The sequence below is a fragment of the Aphis gossypii genome, chromosome 2 (genome assembly GCF_020184175.1).
Source record: "Aphis gossypii isolate Hap1 chromosome 2, ASM2018417v2, whole genome shotgun sequence".
Lineage (NCBI taxonomy): Eukaryota > Metazoa > Arthropoda > Insecta > Hemiptera > Aphididae > Aphis > Aphis gossypii.
In genome coordinates this window covers 87,675,086-87,688,465 of record NC_065531.1, presented here as the reverse complement: position 1 = coordinate 87,688,465, position 13,380 = coordinate 87,675,086, and the positions used below count along the sequence as shown (strand labels likewise).

Below are 13,380 nucleotides of genomic sequence, written 5' to 3'. Positions count from 1 at the left end.
TATATTTATCATTTATTTTAAAAGTTAAGAATAAAATTCAATATATATATATTATTTTAATATATTCGTATTATACATTTTTATTTCAAATACGACTATTATATTATATTATACAATATAATTTTATATATTTAAATTATAAAATGCATTATGTTTAAGTGTTAAAAAGGCAATTGGAATGGCCACGTTTTCATATAAATTATGATATAATATTATGTACGTACGTCCGTTCAATATGGGGTATTGCATTGTAGACTAAGCCCGTGTTTTTTCATTTAAAAAAGATTAACATGTAAACTCGGCCCGAATAAAAATATTATGCCAATATCTTCTATATAATTAATAATTTAAATATATTTAAATATATTTTTAAGGACCATTTACCATTACCCAAAAGATATCACGAGGAGACGTTCTCATAATTATCCAAAAATTATTCTGTTTTATTTTCATTTTATATTATTTTCCATAGTATGAAAAATTTGTTATATAAATTTAAAATTGTATAAAAATATAGCTAAATTGTTTTAGTGCTGGGTTTCATTTAAGTAATCAGTGTAAAAAAATAAGTAACATTTTAGTGTGATAATAATGTAAATAAAATCCATATGTTTAATGTTTGATTAGGGAAAAACGGCAGTTACCGTTTGGCATATTCACTCGCTGATATTTCTTTAATTTCTCGTTCCTAAAACAATATACCGTTCACTCGGTCTAGTAATGATTATAAAAGAAATAACATCACATTTTAATATTTTTCATTCAGAGTATGTCCCAGACCCTAAACTCTCAGCTGTCCAGATCCACAAATACCTATATACCTTTATATGCACCACTTCTAGCATTCAACAACGATAGTGGTAAAGTTTTACGATTCCCAAAAGGCTCCTATCTTCATAGCCAGGTCGTATACACGCAGTTGTTGTTACGAACACATGTTGCTGTGAATTATTATTAGACTGCCATGTTACTTTGCATAACGGTTGCTATGTTTTTGACTTCATTACGACACCTTATATATACACTTACCCTCCTCAAAAAAAAAAGATTAAAAATTATGTACAACAAAATCAGTAACGTCGTTTTGTAATGTAGGTGTAAGTCGAGGTCTGGGAAAAATTAAGGTTAAACATTTCACCGAGTGTGTATTGCATAAAACCTGGGAATTGTATGCGCAAAAAACATATTTTATACCACTACCTCCTTTGCATTTCATACGATTCACTCACACAAGTTGGAAGATAGGTCAATAGATAGGTAACATACATATTATTACTATTATATATGTTTCAATAGAATTAATTCCAATTATGCGTAATACCTATTATCCCGAAATTAATGTTCGAGAGATATATGAAACTACAGTATGTTTAGCGTATAATATCATTATTAATATTATTATTATTAGTGGTATAATATAATATATTCCAATAGTAATGGTGTACTTTACACGAAACATGTTTTTAGTCACCGTATATATCAGTATATGATAAATGTGTTTATAGTATTAACGTTCTAAAAACAATAAAATATTATGTAGTTCTAGTAAATAATAGTATTACAAATAACTATGTTTATTTCATTTCTATTTCAATAAATATTTTAAACAATTTTCCAAAATAACTTGAGTTGAAAATGTTAATTTTATAAATTAATACTATTCAAGATAATAATATACATGCTATACAAATATAAAATATATGGCATTATTAATAATTGTGTTCAGATGAGTAGAACATTTGCATCGAACATATTTAAACTTATTTATTTTTGTTTAGAACAAATTTATATTATTGTAAATTTTTTCTATTTGAGAATTTTATTAATCGGTTTTAAAAAATCACAAAACTCCAAAAACGTTTGTTATTATTTATTTTTATTAGCATAGTTAAAGGCAAGTGTAAAATCTAAAGAGCCATTTGGACATTGGAAAAATAGATACAACATACATAAATGTATTGAGAGTATCTAGATTCCACACTTGAAAATAAAAACAAAAAACTAAGCTGAGAAGGGTTGCACATAACTTCAAGTATATTGATAAATGAACGGTTGTGTCTTACTTATTTTTTAAAAATATACCATTATTTTCTCATTTTTATTTCCAATAAAAATGTATGAAATATGCATACACCTGGATACACACTGTATTTTTATAAATTTTCTGAGTATGGTAAATATACTATAATAATATTCTTACATGTATTGTATAGTATCAAATGTAAAACTAAATATTAAGAATTAATATTAGGTAGTAATATCATTAAGTCTATAAGATTTAATTACTCATTAATTAATAATCGCTTAAATTTCGATCCAAATGCATAGAAATACATAATAAATTTATCTGTTTAACAATTTAAAGTAAAAATGGTGATTTTGTTTTAAAAAATAAATTTGTAGCACTGTTGTAGTGTACAATTCATAAACTTAGAAAAAAAATCGTTGTACTTAAAAATGAGGTCATAAGTATCTATGGATACTGAAAAATACCAAAAAATCAGAATTTGAATAAATACATTGTTTAAGTATAAATAGGAATGTAAGCATACTTGGTGAATTGCCCTATTTGCATATATATGTGTATGATATACCTATATCATACAACTGTGAAATATTTGACTAAAGCTATGTTAGTCAATATATTCAGTGCACACAAATGTATAACACAAGTTCTTTATTCAAATATAAAATTATAAACACGATTATATGATATAAGTATATATTATATTTTGAATTACATATTTAATATATTTTTTTTCACAAAATGTATAGTTAAATTGTTTATGTTTACTAAATATTTATGTACTTAAAAATGTAACTTAAATTATAATTATTTATTAATACATTTAAGAAAATTTTGATTATAAAAATAACATACGTACATACACACACACACACACACAACACACACACACACACTCACATATATAATATAATATAATATATTATATATATTATATATAGTAAAATATATAGGTATATCATGGTAATCAATATTGGAATATTTGAAATAAATACAATTTATATTAATTTATAATAATTAATACTCTTATGTCAAAAATACAATGTTACAAAGTAAAAATGTTACTGACGATTACAACAAAAATATTATATTCTCATGTGTAATTTTTACTGAATGTGTGAAATGCAAACTATATACAATATGCTTAAAATTAAAATTAAAAAATCATTAACAAACAAAAACAATGTGTTTTTCTCTAAAGTAAAATATTTATATATTTAATTTGTATGAATATATCAAATGCGATTATTAATACGAATCAATAATTAAATTTCTACAATAAAATTAACTGACTAATATTTTTTACTATAATTGTAATCAAAACAATTTTAAATTAGTATTTTAGTTAATGTGTACCTCTTAACAATACTTTGGATAATGGAAAAAAAGTTTTTTTTCATTATAAGTCAGCATGTCATCTTATTATTTGAAATAAAAAATCTTCAGAGGATCTAAAAAAAACATTTCTCTGGGATTTCACGAGACCAATAACAATAATAATAATCGTATTAATAATAATATAAAAAATAACAGGAAATTGAAACACTGCGTCGGCTATGCGTATTTTGCAAATGCTCCCCTGCTGTCTTTAGCTGCTTCAGTTTTTATCCCCTTTCCCTCTAACCCAAGTATCCTTTATGAACCTTTTATTACACAGGTTATTATTATATGTATATGCATTACGAGTGGACATTTAAAAAAGTTTCTCTTTCGGTTGTAGTGTAAAAGAGAGATGATATCTTGAAAACGAGAAATAACTATAATGATAAAACAAAAAGTTAGATTCAGATAGTAAATGATATGAGCGAGAGCGGGTTGATCGGTGGCGTCAAGATTCTTGTCGTCAAAAGTTATAAAACCAGAAGGACTTTAAATACGATTCATTTCATTTCCCACCACCAAATCTCTTCACCAGTATTTATGATTATTACTTTGCACGTTTAAATATATATATTATATATAGTATATACACATATTATATATGAGCTTGTGTATGTGTGTATTAAAGAAACAAATAAATTCAATGAAATTTTTGAAATTGAATTCTTAAAATAATACATCATTCATAATAATATTAATACAACCAATTATTACTTTCTTATTTGACATGCTATTTTCGTTCTTAAAAAGAAATAAAAAATACATTTTTTCTAAAATTTTTATAGAATTTAAATAAAAGATCGAGTTAAATTAATTATATACACTCATTATTAATATATAATGTTAATACTACAAATTTAATTTTATAAATTAAAATATGTTTATATAATATTAATATTTTAAAATAATACATTTTACGTTACTCGAAATATTAATAAAACATTAACTTCCTAGTTTTCTAGTTTTACAATAATCTATTGGTCATACTTTATATTAATACTTCACATACTTCTAAATTAATTTAGATTTTTTTTTTTTAATTTGTTCATTGTTTTATATAATATTTCATTACCGGTAAATCTGATTTTAATCGTAGTGAAATAAAATACACAGATTAAATAATTTACAATGTTCTATATGAAAGGCAAAGACAAATATTGAGAGTACTGTTTTTTATTAAGTGTAGGAACTTCTGAACTTTTTGATGGATTCCCGAGAGATTTCCTACTATTCTACTATTCTTAACTGGTTGCATGTGTGCTGTTAAAAATCTGAAAATGTTGATATAAAAGAGACTTGGAACAACATCGAATATACCATTATTTTATTAATATGATATTGATCTATATTTTTTGTTAGAAAAAAAAACACAAGAGTAACAGAATAACCATAGAAATAATATTTTAATAGCTGATGAAAATACAATAAATTTATAAGATTATTTTAATTTCAATACCTATTAATAAGATATGTTTTGAAATATTAAAATGCAAACAATTTTGAAATTGTATTATTATTGACACTATTTTATTATTAGACCATATATAATAATAACCATCGCATAAAATAGTAGTATCATTAATTATTTATTATTTGTTTCTACATATTAGTGTTATACTGCTAATTGTCACATACCTAGGAAATATTTTCAAAGTATTTTTTTTAATATAAAACAAATGTGTTTGACTTAAAAATTAAATTATGCGATGTTTTTACTTTTTGTTTGTCTATTGTATTTTATAACTTGATGTAAGTTTAATATGTGTCGAGATGAGTCTATTATATTATTATGTTTTACATAAGTAATAAATAAACATATTTTTTATTAAGTTTTAAATGATTTTATATAAAAAGTAAAATTCTAATCTAACTATAATTATTTCTTCTTTTAATATTAAGTTCAGACATTCAGCTTGATAAAAACAAGAGAAGCCTTCAAATAATATATCCTTTTCAGTAACAATTATATATATATAAATAAAAATATTTAGATATAAAATACTGTTAAATTTATACAGTATATATAAACTAAGGTAGTTACACAAATGTATATAAAAACATTTTATTCGACAAACCAAAATTATGAATTATTTATAATAATTTTAATATTTTTCACTTCCAAAAGTCATACACTCGTTTCACAGTATTTGTTTTTATTGAAAATTTTGTTTTGTTTGTTTGTTTGTATTTTTTTTTCTTATGCTGAATTGTAAACATAAAAAAACATCAAAATATGTCGGCGAGAAATGATAATTCCACTTGACAAATTTCTGCAATACGTGGTAATAAATAATCATCTTATATGATGCCAAAGAATAACCAGGTCCACATTTGGATGAATATAATATAGATACCAGTGGGTGGCTAAGTGTATAAAATATGGGTGTATTAGGTTATTATAATAGCTGGTTGTCTAGGCGATGAATTACAAATTCATCATTATAAGCACATGATGTCATATAAACCTTTAAAAATAAATTTTCTTTTCTTAAAGAAAAGAAACCTCAGATATAGTTTAAATACGTCACAAAACTGTTTTGGTCATATTGAAGTTCATATTTTGTAATATACTGTCTATCGTTTTTCGATAAAATGTGACATCCTCTTTGTTGAAACCATATAGGTATTAAGAACTGTATTATGCGTAGTACTTTACGATGAAGTGTTGAATGAAAGAAAAACTAAATTTTAAATCCTTACAGATAAAAAGCTGGTTTTATTTAATATGTTTTTATAAGGAGATGTGCCAGACCCATACTGTCGAGAATGTTGTCAATTTAATATATAAAAAATCGACGGAAAAATATTACATCGTAGTTATTTAAAAAAAAAGTCTAAATGTACCTATATTAAAGAGAAAAGTTATTTAAACGATGTGTTGTTGTACATATACTTATATAAAATAATAAACTGGCTCTATGATTATAAATATAAACTTTTCTCAAAGGTAGATTCAATTTTTTAGCGTCAAACACCCATTAGGAAACTAATTACCTTTTAGTAAAAATATATATATTTTGCTCTCCTAAAGTATATTATTCGTTATGATTCCCTTGGCTTATTAGTGGCATACTCAGTTAAAAGTTATGTGATTAAACTAGCAAGGAGTGTAAAAGACGCTTAGGAATTTTCATGATAAACACAGCAGTGTTATTATAATAAAAACTTCACCCAAGCTTAATTCGTGAAACTATGATTACTTTTCCGTGTTAATATCCATTGAGTTTTGTTGAAATTGTTTGAAACTTAATTGCAAGATTAGTATTATTTTGTAGCACTCGTAGTTTAGGTTTAGAACTTTTCCAGGTAATATATTTTAATTTTCTGTATGAAAATGAAAAAAAAAATGTTAGTATGATGTAGAATTGATTTTTTTCACAGTTATATAATAAAATATAACATTGTTATTTATTTTATTATTTGATAATTTTAAATGCTTTTATCTACTTATTGGTTATTTGATAAATTGTGTCATCACTCATCATGCATTTAAAATATGATATACACTTATGAACGATAATCGTTATAGTAATATTTTATATAATATAATGTATTGGATAATAAATTAAAACCATAATAATATGCTTATAAAGTACAGTTTTCCATTTGGTATTCATAAACTTCAAGGAAGACTTCGATTAGGTTAATCTCACTTAAATTTAGATTTTTTCATTGATTTTGAAATGAACAACCCCTATGGTTTATTTAAATTATTGTAAACATGTTTAAATTGATTAATTAAACTTACTAATAAATAGGATAATCTTGTGTCTATATAGCTATTTGTGTTATATGAAAGGGGCTTTTAATGGTATTCACGGAAATTTAATTTGGAGAATTTGTAATTTGTAACTTTTGTTTGGAAGAGGAAGCTTACAGAAGGCAAGGATAAGTTAATAGTGGTTTTATATTATTTCCGTATATAACAGTAAAGACAATTTCATTGGCAAGCTTGAGCTGTGATTTAATAAAGGATACATATTATATAATTTGCATTCCTGTGTATCCTTGATTTGGTTAATGTGTACTTTTCCGGTTCATTTTTTGTCAGAGAACCTATTCAAGAATGGTCTAAATGTCCTAGATTTATTCTTGATAATTTAAAATATTTAATAAATCTATACATTTGACATTTTTATGTATTTTTTTGAATTTCTATTAATTACAACTTAGTTTAATATTCAATTAAATTAAGATACAATTAATTAATTTTATTTATATTTCTTTATATTTATGGTTTACTTTAGAAAAATTTTCAGTTATGTATTATTAATGAAAACGTAATGAGTTTATGATTGACAACAAATTCACTAAATTTATACTCGATTTATCTTTAAAAACGAATTGCTTATCTTTATAAATTGCTTATATTATTATTTACAAGCTTAAAATTATATTTTCTAATTAACTGACAAATTCTTACGTGAAATAGAGTAAAAACTAAAATCACATTAATATTAGTACATAAAATAATTTCACTATTTATAAGTAATTTTTAATTATTTAAGATTTGATATAAATTTACTTATTAATATAATCGATTAGCGTTTGATATGACCTCATACAGTCATACCTACTTGGTTTAACTTTGTTTAATGATAATTATTCATGAAGCTTATGATTTTGTCTTCGTGTTATATTATTATATTCTCATTTATCAATCACTTTATAATTTGCATTATTTATTTCGAATTATGATATAAGTAACAAAATGTTATGCTGTGTATCACGTAACCTATACATATGTTTTAGTTAATTTAATGATTTTATAGTGTGGAAATATTATACATTTTATTGAGACTGACAGATGAAGAAATGACAGTCAAGAAGCATAACATAACAATGTAACACAAGTACCACTTTCTCACGTCTGAAATGCATTATTATTTTGCCACATATTATGTACCTTCAGTCAACGAAAATGACACACGTTATTTTGCACGTGAAAATTACCATACGGCATTAAAGGATGGTTACTGGGTGTGTATGTGTGTGTGGTGTGTTTGCGAGTGCACATTTATTTAATAATTTGGGGTCAATCAAATGGAGCGAAAACCTTTTCACGAGAATGATTTCGTTACCAAGTATTAACATAAATCGTCCTGACCGGCGTAAGGACGCATGTATACAGTATATACAGTATACGCACATATGAAAATATGAAATAAAAATAAAAATGTGTCATGAGCCCCACGGTGTCTAAGTGCCATGAAAAAATAAACCTGCTTTTGCGTTATTCTTCCTATCCATGTATTTGGAAGCAAAAAACTATTATATATATTTTATAAAGCTATTGATATATGGGCATGTTATATAATATAACTAGCTGAATATTATGGATCTGCCATCTATGATAATATTATGTGGATGAAAAAAGTACTTATATCGGTGTGGCAAGAAGACTCCGAAGAAACGCATTATAAGGGGCGTTTAGGTATTTTTCTGGTAAGCAGAGATATTGTTTTCACTAGGTTTGTCACACGCATATTATTAAAGAACAGTGACAAATTTATCAATTATCCTGCAGACAACTACCTATTATCTGAAAAAAGATTAATTATCTGTGTGAAAATAAATGAAAATAATATTATCCTATTAATTTACAGTGTTAGCCGTCGCACATCATCCTACAACATTCGTTTCTACATAATAATAATAATAATAATAATAATATTTTACAATCTCCATATAACACAATATAAAGGTAACTTTATGCATTCGAAATCGTTTTCACGCAATATTTTCACTGAATCTTGGATGTGTTTTCAGAGTGATGAAATTAATGACTATGATAACATATAATAGTTTACACTAGGTATTATATTTTTTAAGCTCACTTCGTTAGTCAAACCCAAAGCGTACCAAAAAAATTAAAAAAAGGTACGAGCAAAATAATCAGTTTAACAATTATTTTGTTTAAATTAGTAATAAAGAATAATGAGCTAAACAAATAGTATTGTGACTCAATTAAATGTTATCCAATTTAAACGTTTTGTTTAAATAAAACACTGACATTTTTGTTTTAATAAGCAAATAGCACAGCTTTAAGCGTGGTGCTTTATACAGAATTTATACTTAGTTTCAGAAATTGACCATGTTCAATTGAAAAACAAAAACTGAGACACAAAATAATTATAATCATAGAAATATAACATTAAAAAAAAAAAAAAAAAAATACTGACTTAATCAAAGATAATAACTGGAGTTATTGTAATATAATATTATCGTCATTAGTTACTAAAATACTCGATTATTAATCATATGATAGATTTAGTTTACCACGGTAAATTTATTTTTAATTTTAATTTACTTATTTTTTTAACGCATTAATATTATACCAATTATGTTTGTTCATAATATAACAATTCATTTAGTTACGTATTACTCATATAAGACATTATATGTATGGTATTGAATTCAAACCACTATACAAAAATAAAACTATACATTTTAAACACTACTCGTATTAAAGTAAAAATGACTCTACTAAGAAGCCAATATTAACTAAATTATCCACAACACACGCTAAGTATTTACGAATAAACCCTTTTAACCATTTCTTCTAATGAGTTTTGTACAGACCGATTTTCGTCGTGAATACCAGCACTAGTCGTTCCGCAGTTTCTTCTCGTCTTTCACCCGTCCAACCACCCTGCCACTGATGCCACTGACACTAGAAGAGAAAGAAAATAAAAGCTCCTATCGGCCTTTATGGCCGGCAGAACTTTTTAATCTAGATAACGACACCGTTATGTCCAGAACTAATGCAAGAAAAGTTGTACAATAATCCTCAGACGTCTCTCAAAAGATGCGCTTTGTGTAACGACCGAACTGAATAGTTCTTTTTCTTTTTCTATCTCTATCTCTCTCTCTCTCTTTCGATCTATAATTGTCTCTCTTACACTCTTTCACTCTATATCCAACACAGTTACTATATTTAACCACCCGCTCACGGCACCAAAAGCTAGCACCAGTCGCCTACCACACACTCGACGCGTATCATTCGTAACCGATCTTAATTGTGCTTCCCAAATTGGACCCAATCCGGGTCCTACACGTTTTTGAGAAAGTTCTGATTAGTGTGCTAGATAAGAATGAAGTATGACATTTCGTATCTAAATCGTTAATGGAAAAAATACACTATCGATACCGTTTAAGGACTTTAAACAACGTCGGAAGTGGATTCAAATACACTTTTACACATCTTACAACAACAAATAAAAGTACTTATCTTTATAAAATAACTAGTTAAATTTAAAAAATTCTCTTATTTTATATAAATATATATGGAATCCAACTGTATATTTTCAACGATTAAAAAAATTGATTCCAGATGTAAAATCATGTAGATATAACATATAGTATAAACGTATAAACAATATAAATATAAAATGCATTTTTTTTTTTTTTTTTTTGTAAATATATAAATGTGTAAGCGTAATCTAAAATAGTTGATATTTTATTGAATACAAATTAATTTCATACTTCTTATTAAAAAACACACGAATAGTAAGTTATAAAATGTACGATCTTAGTATAGTATTTGTCATACGTAAACAAAAAAGTACATCGATACTTTTTTTGATTTTCAATATGTTATTATAATCGCGTTTTTTATAATATTGTATATTATATATAAATGAAAATATATAAACACTATTTCCTTTTTATAAATTATTAAGTTATTTATATTATAAACTTATAAATATAAATATTAAAAACGCATTCATAAATAATGATTTATAGTAAAGTTTCACGAAATTAAAAATAAAGTTAATGTATAAGGACATAAAATATAAATAATATCATTTGAATTGAGATTGGTATGGAATATAATATTTAAGTAGTATATGAATTCATTTTTTTTTTTGTAGGTTTACACATATTATTCATATACGTATATAAAAAAAAAATACATAATAAATAACAAACTTCTAAGCTGTATATTGTGATATATTAGTACAATATCATAATTTATGACGTATTGAAGAAGTTTTATTTTTGATTAGTTAAATGTTTGTCTTTTCTATAGTCAACAGTTCTTTGTTGAAACTATAACGACTAGAACCAGGAGTATATGCAGGGTATAAAATATCGTAACACAAATATAGCCATTCTTTGGTCATTTTTACATCAATAGAATATGTTATATATAGTTCTTTCTACTTATCTCGACCCACTACAAATTTTACGTTGACCCGAATCCATTTTGGCGCCTGAACGTCCCGAAAAGGAAATGGGTTTTCTGTCTACATTGACGTCACGACCTTTTAGCCACTACTTCGAATTGCCGATTATGTTATACATGTTACATATTATATAACCAATCTGATTTTTAGCACCCTATGGCCTATACGCTAGAATATAACTTATAAAGTATCTTGAACGAAAAATGTTTGATTAAAGCAGAGCAATCATAAGTATACTTGATTACATATTTAAAAATATAAGCCTATTCATTTAACTTATACCTTACAACATATTATTTTATATAAATATAGGAGACATTTGTAGATATACAGTTTTTTATTTTTAATTACACTTTATAATATGTATATTTATTAGATTTCAAATACAAATTTAAGAATAATAAACATATAAAAATCATATTATTTTATATGTATTATAAATTTGAAATTTATAAAAGTCAGTTTATTAAAATAATGTCTTGATGAATTTGTAATACTCAGCAATAATACATAGCACTTGGTTTAAATACTTGTATATAAAATTAGATTTGTTGACATTCATAATATTACGAGTAGGTACTAGAGTTAATGTTTTAAAATAAATTATTATTAACAATTATATTTATTATTATTTAATTATTATAGTTTTATCAAGTTAAATCACTATTATGTAATTTTATAACTCATATTATTAACGTATAATATAATATAATATTATATAATAATATACATATAGCTTGTGTAGTATCATAGTTATCTGGGAGTATCATGGGCGTAGCTAGGATTTCAATCAGGAAGGGGCAAATTAAAATTCGATTTTATCTTAAAAGTATTTATTTATATTATTGTTTTTAAATTATAATCAATGACAATCGTCTAAAGTCTTCACAAAATTAAGGTATTATACTAATTATAAGTGATTTTAATGTAAAATTTACACGTTTGGTATAAAGAAATAAAATTCAATTTAAGGAAAGGGGGACAAGTACACCCCTGCCCTTTCCTCATTACACCCATGATAGTTATGATAGAAATATACAAAGTGATTTAAAAAGCTACTTACCCCTATTTTTTCCTTAAATAATATATTTGTTCACATTTTGATTATTGGAATTTAAAAATTTACTTTAAGACTATGTTTTTAATACTTAAGAAGTTTGTGATTCAAACTGTTTTTAAAATGAGAATCTTCCTTCATAATTATAAATATTTAATAGATTTTTTTAAAATGCAACTTGTTCGAGATTTTAACCAATATTTTTTCTATTAATAAAAAATATACATTGCAGAGGATAATATTATTATTATACAAAAATATAAAATATATATAATATTAGATCTAGTATTTATTATATTTACGTAATTTATATTAATTACTAACATTTTTAAATAACCATAATCCCTATATCGTCTAAACGTTTTAAATCTAATATCGTGGACCTATCCATAATACACATAGTTAAATACCTCAAATATTACTTGTTTGAATTTTTAATTTGATATGTCAAATTGTTCTGGAGCATTATTTCCTGAATAATTTGCAGTGTAAAAAAGGATTCTTGTTTTTAAAAACAGAAGTATACATCTTTCACTGGACATTTATTAAATTTAATAGTACACAAAATTTTAATGATTTGAAAAATGTATTTTTAAGTTTTTATAAAAATTTCAAATATCATACATTTAATAATTATATTATTGATAAACAAAAGGTTTGAGCATACTTTCTGAATTGCTCTATATATTTAGATAATTAGACACTAACTGTGTACTCAATTTTTGTCT

General features: G+C 24.5%; 1 protein-coding gene across 1 annotated transcript in view; it reads left to right on the top strand.

Annotated features, from left to right (window-relative positions):
* LOC114119637 (tetraspanin-2A) overlaps window positions 1–13,380 on the top strand; it is a 161,045-nt gene that overhangs the window by 23,936 nt on the left and 123,729 nt on the right. The window lies entirely within an intron of this gene.